Consider the following 22,330-nt stretch of genomic DNA (forward strand, 5'->3'; position numbering starts at 1 on the left):
AATTAATTAATTTAAAGTTCGTTTTATGATACAGGTGGTATTTCATCATTGTAATTCTCCTTTAACGATAGAGGCATAATAAAAATTTTATGAAATTGCGTTAAAACGAAAAGGTTACTTACTATTTTGTAGAATGTTTTAAGATGTAACTTTACGAAACTATGTACAAACTCTTCCTGTTGCTTTGAAAGTTTTACTTTTATAAACGAAATTTACAACTACATAACAATTATTTAGTAATTTTTCAATTTCTGTAAATACCTTTACATTTGTGATATGATTTATTGGAAGCAATTTTACGTAATTGGAGCAATAGCAATTAGATTAGAACTAAATCATTCCTAAAGGAGGAAATACGCAATTTGTACAAAAATATTTTATATTCATTCGTACATATTTAGTATTCATAAATAATGAAATATTTGAATACAATCCTTTAATTAACTATTGATAAATGCATTTGATGGGAGCAAGTTACAGTAACTCGGACACAAATCAAATATAAATGATGATCAATATTGAATGTTACATAAATATAGTAAGAGCAAATTTGTTTACTAACTGCATGAATAATTCCTAAACGAGAATTAGAGAGGATAGAACAGATATTGCAGTACTAGGCGTATCTACTGTGTCATTATCTCATTAATAGTGCATACCATTATGCAAACTTTACTTGTAGATGGCTCCGACCAATAAATATAGACATTACTACCTACTAAATATGCATCCAATAACAACGTAATTGGCGTTTTCTTCCCAATCGAATGCCTTTACAGGCTTTTACCACATTCATTTAAATTAATCCTCCGTTAATCCATATTATTACACTTTCAACCCATCAAATTCTCATTAATTTCAACATTGATTTAAACACGTGATAACAATTATCTACAATAAAAACTTTATAAATTCAATGCTGAGCATCTACAACGTAACAATTAGATTTTCCTTTTATTTTTCTCAACATTCATTGTCAGTCATAAAACCGTGGATGGTCGAAAAACCAAGAAGAATGCATTTTTGTGGGATTCTTCACTTCGGGTATTGAATAATTCACACGAAAATAAATATAAAACGCATACTCTTTCTGAGCTTCGAATTCGAAGAAATTCCATCATGTTTAAAAGCGAGGAATTCCGTGAAACGATCTGTGATTTAAGTAAATTCAGGACTCATACGAATCTTCAGCACTAAAAAGTTATAAAAAAAGATGCTATCTGGAGATTACGACCGTGAATTATGCATGAGCCAGAATTTCCTCATTTACTTTATAATAATTTCATCACAACAAAACAGCTTAATAAAAAGTGGTTTTAGTGTTTATTTTTTATTATTTCAATACTTTCAATTATTTAATGATATTGTATTAATATATTTTTTGGGCGGAATAGCCCTTTGAAGCAGTTGTCTTTTTTAAATTTAATATTTGTATTATTATTATTTTATAATTAATTAATTTTATTATTACCAATAAATATTAATATTTTAATATTCCTTTTATAAGTATGCATTTATTAATATTATATATTTATGTTAATAGTGAGATTAAGTTGTTTTAAAAATAGAATTTTATTGCGAATTGATGATGCAGCGTAAAGTTTTTGAGGGATTATCTGAATTGGGAATATGCATATTGTTGTTTCATAGTATTATTATTTTTTGTTGGGATGCGATGATTTGGCATTATGGAATGATGAATCCGTGTGTGCATGTTTCTGTACATTTTTCCACTGAAAATTCCTCACACCCAGTCTCGAACAACAATGAGTAATACAATTTGGAGTTCAATTAAAAAGCCCTCCCAAACGAAACATTTCTCACGAACGGGCTACACGTATATACGAGTAATTACAAAGCAGGAAAAGAGACGTGGACAAAGAAGGCGTGCTCTGTTTGCTTTTGGAAACTTCGGCGCGGAGATAATCAATTTGTAGAAATTTCCGAATGCGTCACGAATAATGGAATGGATCATATCCATCGACAGATGGCAATTTAAAAGGCATTACGTTCCGCGCTTCAATGATTGTCTATCATTATTATAACTGACCAAGGTCTATGAAGTATCGGGTGGACTCTATTTAGCATTGGAAGTGTTTATGAAATGCGCTGCGTTTCGGAATTGGTTCGCATGGGTGGGTTATTAAATGGTCGTGAGAGACAACAATGCCACGTGTAGTGAGCAACGTGGACTTGTTGTGTGTAAGGATTCGTAGTACGGTCATTTGCTTTGGGTTCTTTAACTCACGTGTGGAAGAGAGTAGGATGCGAGAGAACCGAGAAGAAGAGATGGCCAAAGAGCTGCAAGAAAATGCAATGCATCGAAGCCGATGGAAAGAGATGGCACGCTTGTGTATAATGGAGGATGGCGGCGAATGCGGCATGTGTGACCTGTTGGAGGAATGCGGGTCTCAGACAGAATCACAACACATACTAGCCAGTCAACAACCTTCCGCCGGACTTTGCTATATGCTATGTACCATGTGCACACCAAAACGAAGAAGGGTATACGACGTACATGTATACTATATATATATATAGATATGTGTGTGGAAGAGAAAAGGAGGAGGGCATCGAGAATCCGCAACGTATAGCCAACAACGCCGGAAAACCTCGCACCAAATCAATATTTACCAACTCCAATGCAACCAGTGTACATACACATATACATTTATTTGCTGTTGAGCGTATTTCAACACCAGTTAAACAGGATAAGCGCGCTCCTTATCAGACCTCTCCAAGAGAGAGAAAATAGCGCCTGGGATGATCCGGTCCGGTAGTGATACGTTTTCCCGGAATGATCCGGTGCGTTGACCGCGGCTTCACCTGTCGCGCGTGCTCCCGAAGACCCTTTCTACGCATTCCAGACCACCAAACGCACAGGAGGAGTCCTCATCTCGAACAATGCCCTTCCCATCAAAAACACTCGTACCAATAAGACGACCCAAATTTTAACCGAATCCAATTTGATTTTTAAAAATTTCCAAGATTGCTATTTTTTAAAACATTTACCTAAACCTAATTCAGAACAATTTATAATAAAAAATAATTATTAAGAAAGATTACGAACGTAAATCACCAGCTTTCTCCAGGAAATATAAAGAGAAGTACAGTATTGGAATTTAATCTATTAGACCCAACAATGAAAATGTTTCTTTGCCACTAGACTTTTAATTTTGTTTTATTACACCTTACATATAGTGTTAATTAATTTTCAAATCGAATTGTAAGTAAAGAGGATTAGTTGGATCGGTTAAAGAACAATAATTATGCTATTCCTTACTAAGCATTTTTATTTGTTTGCAAGAAAACACGGAATGCCTTAATGACTAGACGAGCGTCGTGTTTCCTTCGTGATACATACGAAACATAACCTGACGCAATTAATGGTTTGCACGAAAGAAAAGTGCGCTCTTCTGCAAATTCAAAACGAACCGGTGTTGCATTCCCAGAAGTTACTTTTGACCCGCGACGAAGAATGACTGCGATCTGAATTTTTTCGTTGCCCGAATGCGACAGAATGCAAATTGTAGGTCAAGCTTAAATCGAATTAGGATGCCGACGAAGAATTCGCCCCGCTGATTATTAAAGCCACCAGCGGAACATCCGCGAACGCTTCAATAGTATTACACCAATTTGCCCATGAATGGAATTTTAGATGTGTAACAAGGTCGTGGTGTGTGCGTATAAGCGTTGTACACAGCGAGAGAATGAAAGGAGAAAGAACGTACAAAAGAGCGGCATAGGAAAGGCATAATATTTAAGATTCAGCAATTTATCGTGGGCCGGAAGTGACGCCATCGCGAGGAATGCGGCGCGGCATGAATGGATCCAAGCGTCATCTCTCATGACCATAGGTGTCGTCACAAACGTCCAATCATCATCGCATGTTGTTGCAACATCATCATCCTTTGCATTTGTAAACACCTGCTTTCCAAAATAACAGACTCTTCTTCAAAACAATTAAAATGCTTCATTGATGATGGGCGATTTTATATGTGTATATATATATATAATTGCCGTTGTGTTCACTCGATCGTTGTTGAGAAGAGAGACGCGCTTTGTGAGCGAGGTTGGACGGAGAAGAGGTGCACGAAGAGCGCTTGTGCACATCAACAACAACAACAACGCTTCGTACAACATAACGGCCCTCGCATTCCAGTCGACACGGAACAAACACTCTCACGGTCCCAAATGGAGGCCACAATTTCACTTTGGACCACATGTTCAAAACACATCACGCTACCAAGCGAAGCGCCTGCGGACCAAAAGCATTCCATCGGGCCGCGCGCATAGAAATGCACCGTACTACAACCAAACAGCAGTTGTTATTGATCATAAATATACAACAATCAAACTGTAAATCAACATGTGCGGAGACAACAATAACAAGGCGCTGATGTGTATTGCAGTTGTACTATATATATTTTTTTTTCTATTTACAGTTGTTTGGAAGCGACGTAGCGCTGATCCCTCCAAGAACGACGCAGTTTCGAGGAGGCACCGCAGGTCGGCGTAGCCATGACAACGACCCCGCGGTTCAAATGCGCATATTTCCAGCTCGGCGAAAGGACACGCACGGTACACACCATTCATAACAAGCGCTGCGTAGATTTAAACATAAATAATGAGGTAATGGATATATAGATGATTAAGAACACGACGTGCAAAGGCGGCAGTATTGAAGCAAGAAAAGAATTACAAAGAAAAATAAAGTAAAAGAAGGAAGGATGTTCAATTGAAAAGAAGGACGCGCTGGGTGTGCGTCATGGTGTTGTTGTTTGGATGGGAGGTTCGTTCGTTCGTTCGAACAAACGGCGCGACGTAAAAACATTCTTTCTCAGATGCTAAAGGCCTTACCTCGGATGCACCCAATAAATGACTTCCGGTAGAGACACATCCTGTGGCACGGAGTCATGTGTCGCGTGCACGTGTTCACATCCTGTGTGACGCGTCCTCTTAAGTACTCCATTCTTTGTACCACAACACAACGTTATAGATGTAGTAGTACTCAAGGTACTGACTGGTCCATCATCACATCATGAGCTGTTCTAGGTGGTGCAGCCCCTCGGAGGACGGTAACTACACCTTGTGGTCTTGATGTTTTCATTGAATCTATATTTTTTTCTAAAGTTTGATTTTGGCGCCTTTTCAGGAGTTTACAATTTCTGGTCTTCGGAGCGATCTCACAGTGGGGGATGGGATACACACACGCAATTGCACGACTTGCGACCGACTGAGCGCGCGTTCACGTTTACTAGATGGCGCAAACGCGACCGGAGTGGGGGTAGGCGGAGGTAACTAAACCCACCCATCAATGGACTCGCCGGAAGTAAGCAAGCCGCCAACTATACACTTCTTATTTCTATTGAAAAATATATACACACACACACATACTATAATATGAACACATGCACATAGGCATAGGAACCGGAAGTCGCCGCCTCGTGCAACATGCTCCGTCGCTGCGATTTGTTAACACGATCCCATAACAATAAATTTATTTATACGCCGCTTCCCCAGAAGAGAGACCAGACCGGCGCGTAACCCCTGTCAACACAAATGGTCTCCAATATATTATTACACCGCCTTACAAGGATGTCCACCAAAGAACAAAAGCATCTGATTAAATATGATATGCAACTTAAGGAAATTCAACTCTAAACGATACTAATTCAAAGAATCCTCGATTTTTATCTTTCTTAACCATGACTTCGACCAATTACTTTACTTTGGCTTTACTATTGAATAACTTACTATAAATAAAGTACAACAACACAAATTTTCAAAATACTAAATGAATTTTATGGACAAAAGTGTCAACTTTTCTTTATTATCATTTATGGTTCCATAAGTAAATTACAGCCTTTACGGAAAGAAATGCCTATTTTAAAGGATTTTGAAGAATAGTAGATGTTATACTGTATTTGTCAAAGATCCTTGAGATGTATATATTGTGTATGGTGTCAAACCTGAGTTATAACTATGAAAAACAAATTTGTAAAACTAACAGAAATGTTTTGATTTATTTGTATAGTGGACATACCTAATTTAATTTAGTCTGTACCCTTGAGGAAAGGGTTACTTTATACCTAAAATGGTTCTGTTGGAATGTGAAATTACATTTGCGTTTGTCAAAAACCTGTTAGTGCGTAGAGGTATATTTTGAAGTAGCGGTTCTAAACCATTCATAAGCCAAGTTGTACAGCATAGAAACTAAGTTTATGAATTCAAAGTTGTATCGTAACGGAAACAAGGTCATCGACAATTGGTCGCCCATAAATATATTATGATGAAACTTCCAAGTACTTATTACATTCCCGAGCTAAGCCAACCCCCTGCAGTTTAACAGAGACGATTGACCTTAGGTCCGGATTTTAATTGTGCAACGTTTGAATTAGGCGCACGCAACAATATGCATTCGACATCCCTTAAATCAATTGCCCACCGACAATAATAGGATTAGAATTAATCCTATTAGAGTCGTTTATATTTTTTTTTATTATTATTCCCTCTCTCTGTGTGTGTATGTCACCCATGCCGCTTAGAGTTTCGGGAATTCGGGAAATTTTCACAAAACCAGCTTAACTTCTTCCCTGACAGATGCTTTACGACGTGAGAATATTTCATGAGCCCAAAGAGGGTGGATGGACCCGAAAATAAGATGTGAGAGAAAAATAATAGAAGCAGCTTCCTTTTTACGTTTCGAGTTTAAGAAATCCTTGAAAATGTATATTATTGGTTAACGATAAGTGTTTCAGAGAAAAAACCTTTTTTTTCCTCACTCGTTGCGTTGCCCAAATATCTAGTTTACGTGACTATTTCGACTATTTGTGAACAACCCTTTTTTTAACTGGATGAGTATACAATTTTTTGGAGAGATCAATAAATATTATTTTAGTATATCAATACAGGAATTCTGTATGGTGCAAATTTGAGAAGGAAATAATGTAACTGAGTATATTATTTATATAATTAAACCTTATCTGCGAATAAACGACTGATTATCATTTGCGTATGTTAGCAGCACTAACCTAGTAAACTGCGTCTCTGGCATATCTACATGACCGAATGTTTATTATTTCTGTAAATCGTATATGCCGCTAATTCAAAACAACGACCATTGCATAAATATCCCCTCATAAACAGGATGTATTATTTATTTATATTTGTATCGAGGAACAATGGATACTTGAAAAGTAGTTCCATTTCTCGTATAGGTCCCAACCTGTAATTCCTTATACTTGAGAGAGATTTGTTTGCAGCGTACCAGTCGAAATCAGCAATCCTTCTTAGAAAACGCCTGCTAATCTATTTTGTCAACAAAAGATAAGTCGCATAAGGAAACGAAACCGTTTATTTTCCTCCTCCCCACAGAACGCTAAATGTCAGAGATAACATATTTTTAGCTAACGCGAATCCTTTTCGTTGACAAATAAATCATTTTATCATTTCCTGTCGTTCACTCGATACAATAACATAATAAAAGTTTTCGAATCACTAACACAACAATGATATATATATCATTTATATTTTCATTTGTACTTCTTATTCATCTATTTATTTTTAGGAATTATGATGAATTATTTTAATTTAGTAAACTGTAAATTTACAATTTCAATCGTTTCATTTACTTGGTAAAAATGTAATATTTATTTTCACTTGGCAGACAAATCGTTACAAATGAAAATCATGTAGTTAGAAATTATTGAAGTAGTCTTATAGGAAATAAATGGCAAATTTCCAAAAAATAGTTTTCATCCCTTGCATTTTTTTTTTCTTGTGAAGAGATTTATAGTTTACTTTTGAGTAAATTTATTAAAACGCATTGGGCGCTTGAATAAGGGGAAGGAGAAAGAAAGAAAGAAAAAAAATGTGAAGAAATCATCTGGCAACGAGAAGAGGAGGGTTGGCTTCTGGGAAATAATTCCAATAAATATCTGACACTTGAAGAATTTAATATTATTTTAGAAAACATTCATGGTGGGCCGAACGCACATACAATCTGTGTCAAAATATAGCAAACGGCTATATATTTTTGATGTTGCGAGAGAAGAAAGGGGGAGTTTTCAAGAAAATCGTCAATAAATATAGGGCTGTCTTTGGTGTGCCAAGGGTACAGTTCTGGGAAGAAGGGTCGTCTCCGAATAAAGCGTAGGGAGAGGAGACAAGAGAGAAAGGAGGATTTCGTAAGGGGGACGGTGATGATCTCGATGCAGGCGGCGGCGATCGATGCGAGAAGATTCGTGGGTGGCTGAGAATAGGTTCGTTCCTCGCGCGCACTTCGAGCGCCCAACGCCACCGCTGCCGCCCCCCGAATATTAGCGCCATAGTGATTTGATTAAGAAGAGGTCTTCGTGGAATGCGATGGTGGAGGACGCGCGGCTGTGGTATTCCGGTGCATCGAAAATAAGATCAGAGCGAGAGGTGGATGGGGGACCAAGAGAGAGAGAGACACACAGTGAGGAGAGGACGAAGAGAATAATGATCAGTGGGGGCACTAATCTCGGCCTGTCGGAGAGATAAAGTGCTTGTCTGAATACATAGTTGGCGGCTAGATCTTTGGTGCGCCGACCGATTCCAGGAAATACGGTCAGTAATCTTAACCTGGACCCCACACGCATTCCAAAGTCACAGGCACCTCACCTCTCTACTCTAGAAGGTCCATGGCTGCGTCGGATGATGCTGTTGTTGTTGTTGTTGATGATGACGCTCATCATCTTTGTTGTGAATAGGGAGGGAGAGAGGGATGCAAATGCACTATAAATACATTTATCTACCTCAAATAAAAGAGAAGATGATGATGATGAACGAAACGGAGCAACGAAAACAGAGATGAAAAAAGAAGAAAAAAAAATAGGATGAGACGGAGTAGAAATGATGCACATGGAGTGTATATATAATATGTTTGTAATGACATAATAAAGTGGTGCGGCCCGAGGTATAGTGGAGATAAGCGCCGTCGCGGCATAGAGTTCATTCATAAGCGGCGGCGAGTCCGTTATGTGTAAACACTGGGTCTCTCTCTGAGTCTAGATGTATGCATAAGGTCCATCGTCCACTAATTAGCTGAATTAGCTGCGACGGTGCCATTGACCCTTTCCCGTCTTATGTAACGGGGCGCAGGGCGCCAGTCGCGTCAGACCTTGAACCCAGTCGCGCTCCCCCCTCGAACCAACCCTGCACCGCCCCGACGGCCCTACCATCGATTAGCTCAGCCCAAGTTCCCTTAACGAAAAAAAAAACAGACACACACCACATATACGCGCTCTCGTTATCGATTCGGAAAAGAAGAAATATGTACTTATGCGCTCGTGATAAAAACAGTCTCACGTACGTACATACATGCATACACACATATATATTTATATATACATATATAGTTATACATAGGTACGAGGCGGCCTTCTTGTGCTTCTTTCTTCCTCTCTCTCTCTCTCTGCAAAACATTTCTCGTAATATGCGCCGATCCGCATACAAGAAGTGAAAACCCGTTTTGATCGGGCGCGCATTCCATCGCCTAATCACAGGGCGGCGCGGCCTCATTTAGATTTCGTATCGACTCTACAATTTATACATACAGGGTGTCCATAAGAACAAGAACAACAACAACGGCAATGATGCCTCCTCTCTTATTCCACCCACCAGTAACGAGAGTAACGCGAAAACAGAACTGGAGGAATCATCGACTCGATGGCAAAGCAGCACCGGAGGATCAGGTTGTAAGCTCGGTCACATCGTTCGCATACCTTCAACCTGCTACCACTAAGCTCGTAGCACTCCAAATTCTTCGCCAAGTGAATAACCATCGCAAGAATACACTTTAAATTAAAGAACACATTCTCCCGATGTATAATTGTATACTGATGAATGTTTACATATGCAATGAAATTAAATAAATCAATCAACTTGCACACCACTAGTCAAGAAGATACATTCCTTAATATTTGAAGAAAAAAAAAATGTTTTTAATTCATATCTAAAAAATGTTTATATTTTTGTAAAAGGAATGTTAAATCTTGGGAATGTTTCCAATATGTGCATGCATGCAGATTTGCACTTACAAATGCCATGTTTACATGCAGGTTATTGACATCAATGGCGATAACAAAATGCATTCCACATATTTGCATTCATTGATGATCAAAGCTACTATGAATTTGTAAAAAGTAATTAAATTAACATTCACTTATAGAATGTAATTTCATAATTATTTAATTTGTATTAATTAAAAATAAAAAAATATATCAATATTTTTTTAAATTATGATTTATTAATTTATTTTACTTATATTTTACAAAAATCATTAGAAGATAACTAATATATGTTGTAATAAGTTAATTATAGTCAAAGAATTTTCGAGTTAATGGAAGGAAACTAGCATGTGACATGTTTTCTTCAATTTCGTAACGTGTCCAATTAATTAGCTAAAGAAGCTTAGTCAACTTCCACTAATAAATATTTGACTCTTATTTAAACCAGTTACAATAAACTTATAGACTAACCTAATTGGTTAGTACAAAATGTAAGAATCTTTAGATTTAACTGCTGAAAATGAGCTTTAAACGATTGAGGCAATATAAGCTGATAAAAGCGCAGATTAGAGATTACATAGTCTTTGACCTTCATGGCCAATGATCTGCTAAAAACTGAAATAAATGAATTCAACACATAAGCCTAGATGTATTGAATACTGAAGTTGAATAATAAAATTAAAGTTTATTGATAATACTATTTTAATGTGATCATAAACTGTAATCGATCATTGCAACTCACTAATGTATGTGCCGCACGTGGATTTTATCAATTGAATTAATCTGTAAGTAGATTTTATCGAATAAAAGTAATTTTAAGATTATTTCATTTAAAAATTGTATTTTTAAAATGACGGAATTATAAATACGTAAGAGTAATTACAGATTTAATCGAATCTATGTAATTACGAATGATGGAAGGTGGCAGTAACTGCAAAAGTTTCTCGATAGCTGCATTATCGCAATGTTATTGTTGACTGTGTATAATCGGGCCTGACGTTATTTCCAGCATGAAAATAGCACGACATACACATGCACACATAATGAATGAATGAATGAGTGGAGAATGTGTTTTTTATTGAATGGACTTCCACCCGCTCGTATCGCTCCCGTTACGGGTCACATAGCGCAATCAAACGACACCAAGTGACGCAAGAACCAGCGAATATGAACAGAGAGAAATGAAAAGAGAGAGTGAAAAAAAATAATAATAGGAACGGAACCAACAAAGACATGTTATCCAGTAAGATACAGAATAGTTACGATACACATTCATTCATGTACCCTCGTGAATAAATTGTGAAAGTATAAACGAAAAAAAAAAACGGGAATGCGTCGATTGAATGTGGAAATATCGAGGAAATAATAATGCAAGTGAGGTGTGAGAATGCGAATAGGGAGAGGTTTGTGTTGAGCGGAGGAGTTGCGATGATCGGTGAGAAGTGCGAGAGCGGGAGGAAGAAAGGAGATGATGAGCTGCGCTGGGTCGAGGAGAGGTTCACCTCCGCCTCCTCCTCCTCTTCGACGGGGAAAGTTATTCGGTGTTTTTGTGCAGACTATAATTTTAGGTCGTTATCGCTTCTCACTAGCGCCCGGCGCTTGGGGTTCACTCCTGATGGTAATTTATAACGAATACTTATATGCATTTACACTGGGCCTCCACTAATAACCGCCCGGGCGCTCTCTCTCTCTCTCCTCCTTTCACGCTCGCACTTCCCTGAGAGTGGCCGGAATTTACATAATTCAAAATGCGGCGGTGTCGGAGGCGGCGGCGGCAGAGGGGTTTGTCGAATCCCTGGCCCTGTTAGCAGCGGGCGAAAACGTCGGACGAAAAAAATCTTCATCGATCGACCGATGCCATCCAACTTGTAGTAGTACCACGGGGAGCGAACAGACTTGATTATCTTGTTATGAGTTATGATGGCACCTCTGAATGTTTGAGATGCCGATGGGTAATAGAGTGTGCTGTGTGTACGTAGGTGCGGTACAATTAGCTGGGGCCGTTAATGAGGAGGTTCAACAGCACGGCGTCTCCTTGAACCGGCCGCGTCCTTGCTGCTGCTGCTCATCTCCGTTCCTCATCCACACCCATCTCTTTCCACCTCGCACCCTATCTTCACCGTCACAAACTCCTGCTCTCTTCTTCACCATCATCGTCCCCCTCTCACTCTTCACTGTTTCTCTCTACCGGTGCATTTGCGCGCATTCCTTCTGCAATGGAGGAATGTCCCCGCGGCCGTTTCACGAAGAACAAACACAATTCCCCCCGAATGATCATCCCGTCCGCTCAGTTTCCCCCTTTTTAACACCGCTACGCCTTCCGAATTCAACGTCATTTCCATACTTACTACATTTTCAATATCAAGTAGTAGAGTTGTAGTTCTACTACCATCTACTTATAATAACTAAACCAAAACATTAGCAGTTCATGCAACTTGTAATCGAAATTACCATAATACAAATTTATATTTCATAAAGTCTGTAATTATTTACTACACTTAATGGAATTTCATCAGCTTGAAATGATTGACAGCCATTACTTCTATAATAAAATCTTTTGAATTTTAAATTCAAAACAATCATTGACAAAATATTTACAATTTATATAAATTCACATAACGTGACAGCATTATTTTTTTTTTACAAAAAATTGTATTATTTTATAGAAATGATTAACAACTAAAAAATAACTAAAAAGTTTAATTGCTACTATCTTTTTGGTTTTAAAATCAAGGGGTTGTTGTCCGCCAACTTAAAATGTTTGAATAACTCTGGCGGCGAATACCACAGGAATTGATGACCGGCCGGTACCCTTTTCCATTTAAGATTTAATAGAATCTCTAGGGGCTGAACGACCTGAAGGTCAATAGCCTTGTTACGCCCACGGCATCTTCATTTCTTTTTTAACTCGCACTTTGAGATCGAATCGCGTTAATGAAAAAGAAAAGAAAGAAAAAAAAACTATGTAAACAATAATTGACGCACTTAAATCAACCCAACTTCGTATGATTGCAAAAGTATATTAGCTATGTTTGAAATAAATTCAATAACAATTGAACTTAGATAATCAGAATATTTGCTAATAAATAGCACGACAATAGTATATTTAGTAAAAGATGCAAATTCCATAAGAAATGTTTATCGTAATTGTGTTTAAGGCTAACGCAAAGGAAATACCGGTCCCATTAGTTTCTCGAGAGAATCAATGAAACTTTAATAAACCTAAATATTCAATGGAGAGTTTCTCTAATAAAAATTATCTGATTATCCGATGTCCGTTTTCTTCTTCATCTTCATTCTCTCCTTCTTCACAGCACGTTGAGGCCTCTGCAAGCGTAGAGACCTCTTAAATTATTCAATGGAAAAGTAATATATCTATCTCACTCCCCTCAGCTCCGGTCCTCCTTTTTTCTTAGTAAACTCATTATTTAGTCCAATTTATAGGCATGTACCCGAAATAAAGAAAAAAAGGAAAAGATAAAATTATCCCGGCGGGCTCCAATCTCAGTGAAAGATCAAAAGCTTTACCTCCTTATACGTGATTGTAACGATGTGACACAAATAGCATTTAGAACTGAGATTTGCACTGATGATAAATGATGCGTTTTCCTTAAAGCGACCAATGCAATCTGTTAATAAAAAAAAGGGCGTCATTCAGAGGGAGACGAGGAGGAACAAAGAGGAACCTGTTAATATTAATTTCAGCTATTTAAAATATCCTCGGCGGTCGAGTGGTTTTCATGTTCCGAAGCGCTACATTCCATTCATTCATATCCGAAATGCTTCGAGTCACGTATTCATTTACACTCTGCTTTAGGATTAGAAGACCTAGAATTTATTTCGATTTTGCTGCAAAGTAAAAAAAAAGGAATGCAACGCAATCGAATGAATTAAATATATATATAATACATAAATTATATATATAAATGAAGGAACACAATGAGTGGGGTACGTGACTTAAGTCAGGTCAATATAAAATTCGGGTCAACGAAACCTCAATGATGTGCGTACTTCGTCTTTCTGTTCTTTTTTTGTAATGTTGCTGCCTGTTGCTGAAATATCTGGAATATTTGAAATTGCTTTGAAGCGGAGACACGGCTCGATGTAAAGGATATAAGTTCATTGGTTTTGTTGAACACGGCTCTGCTCGTGAAGAAACCTCTCTGTACTTGTTAATATTGTTAAAAGTATGTTTTTGTATAAGCAAATGCTGTGGAATGCAGCAGCGAGTCATAACTGTACCAAAACAACAACAAGAGGAATTTCGCCGCACAAGAAGCCATCGGACCATTCTGGGTATTAGCGCCTCCGGTTGCTGCTGTCCCGATGGCAAAGGGAGGCGCGGGGCCCGCGGGGGAGGTCTGCATGGAGCTTCGGCACCGTGGGAAACCGTCACACCACGCTCATATAACCTGATGATTTGTATACCGGGTCCGACTATTGCTACACCACAAGCCAACCACTTATTTCTATCTATCTCTTCCACTCTCCTCTCCCTCTGCAATACCTTTATCACTCTCTCTCTGTCTTTCTCTCACGTACAAAACTGAATGTACAACAACTTCCTATACTCTTATCTGGGGACAACATTCGATGACACAGAGATCAACAATTAGCATTTCCAATAGGTTCAGTTTGAAACGGAAGAGCAAAATTGGGAGTGCGATCCATGCTATGGTATTTCTTCGGCAATTTGGAGGAGTTGTACAGTAATTTGATATTTCCGGTCGTCGGTGAATTCATCCAGCAATTTTTATGAATGATGCCCCTCCTGAAATTGCTTGCGGTACACTGTGTTTCTCGTAATTATCATTTTAGTCGAGACCTGTCATTACCCTCCCAAGTTAAACTAGGAATTAGATTAACTTCTTGCCCTGTGCCCTAATCTATCTATCCATGCCATTACGTGTACATGCGTTTACAAGTGAGCGGAGTAAGTTTTACATCCATCTGTCTACCTGTGTTCGGGAATTGAGAAATTCTGCGTACTGTATAATAGCCGGTAGGGTCTGAGGTGAAGGAGAAGAGGAAGAAGAAAACAAGGGACCGCCGCCGAAGATTGGTGATAAATGGTTATGGTGATTTACATCGAGCGTGAGACTACCACTTGTTTTATTGTGTTTAAATCTGGCGCCGTATCCTGCCAAGGTATATATACACCCATTGTTGCTTTAGGTTATATTCTGTGCCGACCCGAGGAGAAGAATGTGAAACGAGGGGGGCGAAATACAATAAGAAAAAACCAACACCACGAGAAGAAGGACAGTGCACTTTCAAAATTTCTCCTCGTCTCTCTTGGGTTGGATGAAAGGGAAGTAAACACCTCGATGAGAAGAGAAAAAAATCAGCTGCTCGTTTAGGGGTGAAGCGATGATAGATAAATCTCGTGAGCAGCTAAAAGAGAGAAGAGGAACGTGTGTGTGTATGTTTGGGGGGTGTAAAGGGACAGGATTCCTGGAAGGACCGGTGCATGCATGCATCCCAGACACTCCTTGGTCATTGCCGCTCCGTGGCCTCCACGGCCGCATTCCGACAGGGTTCCCTTCTCACCCCTCCTACAAACCAGACTACTGCGCAGTTACTACTTACTACACTATCGCTTTCCCGCCATTGCATGCACACACTCACACATCTATACATACAAACACACATACACACTATACCAAATAAAAAAAAATCCCATTGGCGTACGTTCTCCTCTACAAAATTATATACATCAACAAGTCACATCTGATACTAACATCCTGGCGTCATGTGTACGCCAACAGAAGAAGCGGGACGACACAAAAACAAAACAAAAATATGAGTCCTTCTGATAAAGTGCAATGAAGCAGGACCACCACGAATGAAAAAGACCTGTTAAACAAATATAAACGGAAGAGGTGGCAAACGAAAATATCCAAGGAATGAGATGGCATGTTTACTTAAAGCCAATACATGAATTCATTAAGGAGAACGCGAATTGCGTCAGTAGCGTATTATCAGAGAAATGAACTTTAACTTGCCTAAAAATCATGACGCACACGCGAAGAAAACACGATATTTTTGATGAGAAGTATTCCAACATTTATTATCTTGTCACGAGACGCGAGATGTCTCTTGTCAACTAAAATATAGATTCGTATCTGAACGTTGCGCTGATGATTGAATCCTCTGCAAGTTCTAAATGTCGACAACAGAAAATGTATCTATAACCTGGTCTGCAATATAAATAAGAAATATTTTTACTTCATTTTCTATAAACTTAGTTATGAAAACAGTTTGCGTGCGGGAAAATGACGACGTTGATCGTAGGAGCAGCAGCAGCAGCAGCGCTCGCATGTAAACAAAGAGGCAAAGAACTCTGGGTAGATCTTCAGCGGTGGCCTTGAACTTCCGATGCTAAGCGAGTACAGGGTAAGTATCGAGGCTTGTTTACAAACATTGGTGAGTACTGCGGCATTGCACATACCAGATGGCCAATAAACTTGTACGCATTGCAAAGGGCCCAAGGCGAACGCAGCCGACGTTTGTTTAGATTACATTTTTGGTTTCCTTCTCGATGGACGAGAGATCGGATGAGCGAGACGGAGACGAAGGTATAATGGCATCTGAATCATGCATGGAACAACAACAACGGCAGCAGAAGAGAAAAAAGTGGAAATAAAATGAGCGAGCGCAGCAGACACTCCTCTCCTCTTCGTTCAGACGACAGGAGGGTTTGTTTTGTTGTGAAGGCTGAGGATGAGGAGATATTGCAAGCGAGATGGAGATGCAGGGTACGCCACTGAATGTTGTTGTGGTGTAGCAGCAGCATCCGGGCGGCGGTCAACGGCTGCTTCGAGGTGGCCCGTCCGGTCTACCGCTTCTTCTTCCCCCCTTTTAACCGTGCTCCAGTTACCCACCAATTAGCATTGTTTATGCCGTTGGTGTGGTGCCCGGTACAGAATGTTGCACTTTTGCCGTATAACCACCCGCTGTTAATGGTAATTACCATCCACTCGTAAACACCATCAGAACCGACTTATTTATTGTCGGACAAAAGGAAAGCTATCAGAGATGATTCGACGAAAGAGCGAAAAGAAGGAGATGTTTCTGCTGCTGCTGCTGTTGCAGCGGCATCTCGTCTCTAGATCTTTCGGGCAATAGATAATCGAATCGAGGAGATGGCCAGACGACGCAAGACGAGGGTGACGTAAAATATTTTCGTCTTCTTGGCCTATTTAGTTGGTTAAGTTGGGTGGGTGGAAGTCGTCGTCGCGTCGAATAGGTGGGGCCCCGGCTATTTATAAGTTTGTTATGACTGGGGCCCCCCTGCGAATATACTATTAAAACACACGAGAGTTGCGAACGCCGAACTTTCCAGTTTCAAATATTAAGAGGATGGAGCGAGAAAGAGAATATCAGCAACGAGAGAAAACACCCCAAAAACTTTTCAGCTGACTTTCTCTCCTTGAATATTTCACTTTCTACCAATTTCAAATGGACAAGCAGCATACCTATGCAAACAACATTCCACACAACGCCAGAATTTAAATAACCTTCTTTGAATTCCAATTGGCCACATTCCATTGTGTTACACGCATATTTGTCAGAGGGTCACCAGAAATTAAATAAGCGAAACTGGGACATGGAATTGGGTTAAATTGACTGGAACCATTTCTCACTTACTCTCTCATGTCTCATGATATACGCATAATGTACATTACACTACACAGCAAAATATACACTCTTCTAGTATTGAGCGGATTTCGTAAGGCGTCGAGAAAGTAAAATTTCAGCGATACAATAGCGTGAATTTATAGCGGTTGTTGAGCTCCGGTCCCGTTAGGCTGTGGACCCTTCGAATTACCGAATCAATATTACAATTATCGACCATCTGCCGCGATTTCCGAGGCTCGCGTCTTGGAAGAAAGAGGAGACCGACGAGACGGTCTCTTCGTTAGCAGGTAATAGGTGCAATTTATGCTTGCGCCAAGAAGAAAAATAAAATGAAAAGAAAGCAAGGAGGAGAGGAGGCCACAAAAAAAGGCATACCAATATATAATAATAGCGAGGTGTTGCATACGAGATTACAATAGGGTTTCTGTGCGTCAGCTGCGGGTTTTTCGGAAGGTATATAAGGTTCCAGGTGCCGAAATCTGTACGTGGCACAAGAACTGCAGCTGTCCCTGAATCGACGCAGGGCAGGTGCTCAGTTCTTCCTGGATGCGCCGACGATCGGCAGGTGATGCTACCTCTGGGCGCGTGCAGATGCCCATCCAGAACGGATTTATTCCTTCAAGAAGTCCATGTCCATGCCATGCAGAATTCTTTTATTTCCCCGAGTATTAATGAGATGAACGTGGTGCTCCCTTTTCACTGTTTCTTTTTTTTTTTTAAATATATGTGATCTTTTCGACAATTCGATTAATTCCAAACCGAACGGCAGATGCGAGACCGTTCACCCCAAAAGTGAATAGTAACTGCACGAAATCTATATATTTCTATAGTAGTTTTTCATTGTCAAGGGTGGCGCCCCACAGAAAAAAACCCACAGCAACAAAACTTATCGTCTTAAAATAAGTATTTGGGCGGATAACAAAAAGAGTCCAGTTTAATTAGATAGCAGCATGTGCGGTGATTGTGCCACGTGACCGGATGCGAAGCGATCGTTACCCGCCACCTGGCTCCTAAGAAGTACATGAAATTTCAATGATGTTGACGTTTTCGTTTTCTTCTGCACCGGTTATGGTGCATTGTATTTAAAGTGACCAATGGTCCCAAGAAGATTCTAGGGAGAATGCGTCGTGAATGTTTAATTAGAGGGAGTTCGCTAGAAGCATTCTATTTTAGGACCATCCTCCTTCTGATGATTAGAAAACATTCGGGTAACGGAAAAAGAAATGCGCCTGTGTCCAGGCTAATTTAAGAGGCGCACACGTGCTCGGATGTGTGAAGACCCCCTCGAGACTAAAAATACACTTCCGCACCCTCGCTAAACGACGAAGGACTGCCGCCTCCGATGAGTTGATACGTTTCAGGTATTGGATACCAACTGCATCATCATTTCGTGGGGTATCCGGAGTTAATTACGTGTTGCAGGAGGAGTCGTCAGCTGTCGGGCATCTGGTGACCTTCAGTTTTGCACCCTGTTGCAATTTAAGCCTCCTACGCACACAAAACACGTATATCCTCCTGCCCCTATTCTGATAATAACAATAACAACAATGTCTATTTGTCAAAGAGAAATAAAATCCAATATTGGGTCTTCAAATAAATAAATATAATTGCAAATAGCAACGCTACGTATCGATTACGTGATTATTGACTATGAGTTTTAGTTAATATCACACAAACATAAAATAATACATGATAGCATATGAAAAACTTTGCTGGAAACGCTTTCATAAAGAAATGCGTTATATACTGATGTTACATCTATAGTTTAGTCTTAATTTAGGTATGAAAAATCGAGCCAAAAGTTAATCTTTACTAACAAAATAGATGATACCCATTATCTTAAATACAAGAATCTTATCTATAATGACATGTTTATATGGCAGTTACTTGGATGCTTATTGATCGGACTTATGCAAAAAATATATAATTTATAATTATGAAAAATTATTTGTTTTTAAGAAAATAATAAATTGTGATAAAATTCAACTGAATGCAACTTGAGACAATTTTTGAACATTTGGAACATAAATTAATTAAAAGTAACATTTAAGAATATCTCAATTCATTGATTAATAATAAGAAAAGTAGAATCTAAGTGGACGTAAATTGGAACCTTTATAATACCACAAATAGAAGTTTAAGTATGATCTAAATAAGGTGCGCCTGAGAAATGTTAAAAGTGGCATCATACGTAGGAGCATCATCATCCCAAATTTGGAAATGCTCGAAATAGAAGCGAAGTCAATGGCCAGAAAGGGGGGGCTCTAGCCCTTGATTGGGGGACGATTGATTGATAGAGATGCACTCGTTGTGCGTGTATATTTAGAACATCCCTTATTTAGAGTAAAAGGCCGACGATGATGTCAATGTACCCGGAGAGAAGAGACAGGAAGAGATGCGAACGGAAGGGGGTAGTACTGTCTGGGTCGCCGAGTGCAAGCTGCTCTCCACAAGCACCCCACACCTGCCCTGGCAGATGTGCATCGTGTTTGTGCGAGTGTATGCATGTGTGTATGTGTGTGAGCGAGTACGTATATGTATATACTCGAGTAGCATGCACATCATCATGTTGCACTACGAAACGTCACCAGTACCATCATCATCAAAACAACAACAATTCCTTAAGTTTGAATCTGAAAATAGTACAAAAACAACAAATGTTGGTAACAGGGAAATTTCATAATTGAGTAGAGAATGTGTTAAGAAGGTACTGCGATTCGAGAAATTCCCCTGGGTCGCACATTCATTAAGAGTACTACCCAAAACGGCAGAACCGGTTCTTGGTTATTGATACGGCGTGATTGGATGCTGGCGAGTGGCTATCACTCCCGTAGACCAGTCAAGTGGGTGTATACCAAGATCAGACAACACCCAATGAGGATCCTTGTTTATACTACACTTTTTGTTTACAACATTGTAGGACTCCACTCTCTCACCGTCGCCGCAGCCCACAAATTCCTCGAGCATACGAGAAATCGAAACGAAACGAAAATTCCATTCATAATTAATGCCGATGCCCGTGTAATTAAACGACCTTCCCCGTCCCCCTCCTGCCTCATCATTGGCGCTCCCTCTCGCACGACCGCCCTTCCCATCTCTTTGTCTCCTTCACTACGAAACGCATCCACCAATCATCATCGACGTACAAGACGCGAGTCTCTTCTATAATAAATTATCCACAGATCGGTATTTGTGAACGTTCAAAATCAAAAAAAGATATAAAACAGCATTACAAGAATGTGCATTATTCATATTTTTACGATATTTACATTTCCTGACAACTACATATCGTAAATAACATCATTTAAAACAAGAAAAAACGAAATATAACTTAAAAACATCATTTGTGAAAGCATACTTAACAAAATAAGTTTTTGTTAATATTTTTGATAAACATTTTATAATTATATTGATTAATAGCATATTAATTAATAATAACAAACTCAAATATATATACTTAAATTATTTGCATTAGTACATGAACGAAGAAAGAGCCCACCATTTTGTAATTCCATAGTTGTAACATATGGAACAAATACCACGTGGACGGTGGCCACCATTTTGTATTCAAGAATTCAATTTATTCAATGCATTTAATGTAGATTTTCTTTATCTTCTTAATAAAATTGTAATTACAAATATTAATTTAATTAATATTAAGTTATTATCTAAATAAACATAAATTAAAATTAAAATGTGAAGAAAATTCAAATATTGTGAAGAACAAAATTCATAGAATAATGAGGACAAAATTAATAATTGCTTGGTAGGATGAGAATTTTATTTTGTACAAAGGTGTCGTACAAAATGCAAACTAGGTTTACTTCGAAGAAGTTGCTAATGAAAATGTCTCTGAGTGATGCAAGACTATCTAATGAAGATTTAATTAAATTGGACAAACATGCATTAGTTGGCAAGTTTCTAATGGAGATGAGCATCGAAACAAGCGAGATTCAACAGGCTGAAATGAAAATTTGCCTTTAAAGTTTTCCTCATTCTTCCATCAAAAATATTAAACCAAATATTCGACTGTGGATATTTAAAACACTTACAAAAAAATCCCTTTGAAGAAGAATTTTTATTTCTTTTCGTGATTCGTCGAATTTCTTGCTGTTGGCACGAAACATCACGTCTCTGTTTATGTTCTTTATACTTCTTAAGTGTTTAAAGTTTAAAAATAAAAAATAAAACTAAAGAATAAATTGTTAAGTATTAAAACGTTATCCTAGAATTTTAGTTTTATTATTAGTTGTATGACGTTTCTGAGTAACTATTATATATTAGTAAATATTAGTTTAAATATTTCCATCTTCAGATTTAATTCATGCATTTTTGTTTACAGTACAAATGAAACATTTAATTTAAAATATGAGGAAAATCAAAAGATTGATAATTTAAAAATTGATTAGAACTGAGATGTTATTGAGTAAGATTATGTAACTAAATTTTCAGTATTTGTAAATCCAAAGTATTTTTACTTCTTATATCATGAATATTCTTTGTTTAAAGTCATTTACATTTGTGAAATTTGTGTGTGGAGCAGAGACATGTTACTTTAGAAAATCTAAATTTACATCATTTTGTATATCATACAAAAATATTTATACTATATTTGAAAGCTAAGTTATCTAATCAAATCTGGCTTATAAAGATTT

General features: G+C 38.4%; 1 protein-coding gene across 5 annotated transcripts in view; it reads right to left on the minus strand.

The window, feature by feature from the left end:
• The window catches only part of LOC108557057 (serine/threonine-protein phosphatase 4 regulatory subunit 1-like), a 57,254-nt gene that overhangs the window by 10,893 nt on the left and 24,031 nt on the right, over positions 1-22,330 (minus strand). The window contains exon 1 of one of the 5 annotated variants that reach the window (XM_017913437.1): positions 4,861-5,226. The exons of the other annotated variants lie outside the window; for them this stretch is intronic. The gene's annotated coding sequence lies outside the window, so the exon portion shown is untranslated. Of the gene's footprint in view, positions 1-4,860; positions 5,227-22,330 lie in introns of those variants that run through there. 5 annotated transcript variants of the gene reach the window in all.

Source organism: Nicrophorus vespilloides, unplaced genomic scaffold (genome assembly GCF_001412225.1).
Source record: "Nicrophorus vespilloides isolate i.1.1-1 unplaced genomic scaffold, Nicve_v1.0, whole genome shotgun sequence".
NCBI classification, from domain to species: Eukaryota; Metazoa; Arthropoda; class Insecta; order Coleoptera; family Silphidae; genus Nicrophorus; species Nicrophorus vespilloides.